The following is a 2,456-nucleotide window of genomic DNA, read 5'->3' on the forward strand; positions in this document are numbered from 1 at the left end:
ATGTTTCTGCAATGACTACAGGAAACTGAGGAGTCTAACTTTGGCGCATATCTCCACAATGCCCAGCGATGATGAAAAGAGGCTAGGGTCAGCCAGGTCCATCGCCAACTTGGACCTAACGAAGAGGATTTGCCAGTAACCTTTCTATCAAAGTGCCAAGGAGAAGACGGCCTTCTCTACCCCTGATGGATCCTTCCAGTATACCCGGATACCGTTTGCATCCAAGGCGCCCCAGCTACCTTCCAGAGGGCCATGGACCGGATCCTAGCCATCACAAAAGTATGTTGCAGCTTACCTGGACGACATAGTGATCTTCAGCCCAGATTGGGGAGGTCACCTACAGATGGTCCAGGAGGTACTGGATGCACTAAGGAAGGCGGGGTGGAAAGGGGAGGTGAAATAATTGGGATACATCGTCAAAAGAGGAGTAATAAAGTTGCAAGTGAATAAGGTTGAGGCTATCCAAAATTGGCACAACCGATCTTCAAAAAACAGGTTTGGGCGTTTCTGGGAATTGTGGGATACTATGGACGATTTATTCAGAATTTTGCCATGATAGCCCCACCCCTAACAAACATTCTTAAGGGCATGAAAATATCAATGGCCAAATGGTTCTCTGAAAAAGAGATGGCTTTCTAGAAGTTGAAGCTCACTCTATGTAAGTAACTGATCTTGGACACACCTGACTTCATTCGAGAATTTGTGGTCCAGATGCCTCAGAGGTTGGGAGTGGAACGGTTTTGTCCCAGGAAGCAAATGGGGAGGAACATCCAGTCCTATATCTGAGTAAGAAACTCTCATCCTCTGAGAAAAACTATGGAATTACAGAAAAAGAGTGCTTGGCCATCCCATGGGTAATCGACACCCTGAGGTACTACCTGTTAGGCCAGAAGTTCAGGTTAGTATCAGATCATGCGCCCCTGAGATGGATTAGAGAAAGGAACGGTAAAGGCTGAGTCACACATAACGATATCGTTAACACGTCACGCTTTTGGTGACGTAAGCAACGATCCCGCTAACGATCTCGTTATGTGTGACAGCGACCAACGATCAGGCCCCTGCTGGGAGATCGTTGGTCGATGGGAATGATCAGGACCTTTTTTTGGTCGCTGATCACCCGCTGTCATCGCTGGATCGGCGTGTGTGACGCCGATCCAGCGATGTGTTCACTTGTAATCAGGGTAAATATCGGGTTACTAAGTGCAGGGCCGCGCTTAGTAACCCGATATTTACCCTGGTTACCATTGTTAAAGTTAAAAAAAAATAAAAATACATACTCACATTCTGATGTCTGTCACGTCCCCTGGCGTCCACAGGGTTGACTGTGTCAGCGCCGGCCGTAAAGCAGAGCACCGCGGTGACGTCACCGCTGTGCTCTGCTTTACGGCCAGCGCTGACACATTCAGTGCAGGGAAGCTCTCGGCAGCAGCACGTGCATTACCAGCGCTCCTGCCGAAAGCAGTTTTAACCTTGTGGACGCCGGGGACGTGACAGACATCAGAATGTGAGTATGTACTGTTTTTTTTTTAACTTTTACAATGGTAACCAGGGTAAATATCGGGTTACTAAGCGCGGCCCTGCACTTAGTAACCTGATGTTTACCCTGGTTACCCGGGTGCTGCAGGGGGACTTCGGCATCGTTGAAGACAGTTTCAACGATGCCGAAGTCGTTCCCCTGATCGTTGGTCGCTGGAGAGAGCTGTCTGTGTGACAGCTCCCCAGCGACCACACAACGACTTACCAACGATCACGGCCAGGTCGTATCGCTGGTCGTGATCGTTGGTAAGTCATTTAGTGTAACGGTACCTTAAGAATGCCTGGGTGACTAGATGGTTTCTAGGGCTACAGGACTTCACCTTTCATGGGCAGCACAGGCCAGGGAAACTACGTGGTAATGCAGATGTCTGTCTAGACTCTCCTGTTTAGTGAGTGAAGGTGCCAAAATCCCTGGTAAAATACTGGAGGGAAGTCATGTGTCACTCAGGATGTTTACCTCAGTGATATGAACCTGGAAAAATGCTCCAGCACATTAAGCGCTATGAGAGGTTAATCGGCTATGTTTTGGGCTAGGATGACTGAAAGGCTGTAGAGTGGGTGGAAGGATGTTCACCTTATCTCCACCACATGGTGGGGCCCAGAGGATAAATACACAGCCTTCTGGCATTAGTGTTGGGTGTTTCTGGAGCTTCAGAACTGTGTGTGAAGATGAAGGAAAGTGGGACCTTTTTTTCACGTTTGTTTCCTGAGTGGGCGATTCCCCACAGCAACCCGGGTGTGTCATTTGTTTTTTTTTTTTCTGTTACTGCTTATATTTTGCTAACCCTGCCCTGGTTTATGCTGTACCTAAATAAACCAGTGGAAATGTTGAAAATGTGAAGAGACAGCGTTTCTGTGTCTACTTCTATGAGCAGCCAAGTGAGCTGATCTACCATAATAAAGCTCCAGGACGATTATAA

Source organism: Ranitomeya variabilis, chromosome 1, assembly GCF_051348905.1.
Source record: "Ranitomeya variabilis isolate aRanVar5 chromosome 1, aRanVar5.hap1, whole genome shotgun sequence".
NCBI classification, from domain to species: domain Eukaryota; kingdom Metazoa; phylum Chordata; class Amphibia; order Anura; family Dendrobatidae; genus Ranitomeya; species Ranitomeya variabilis.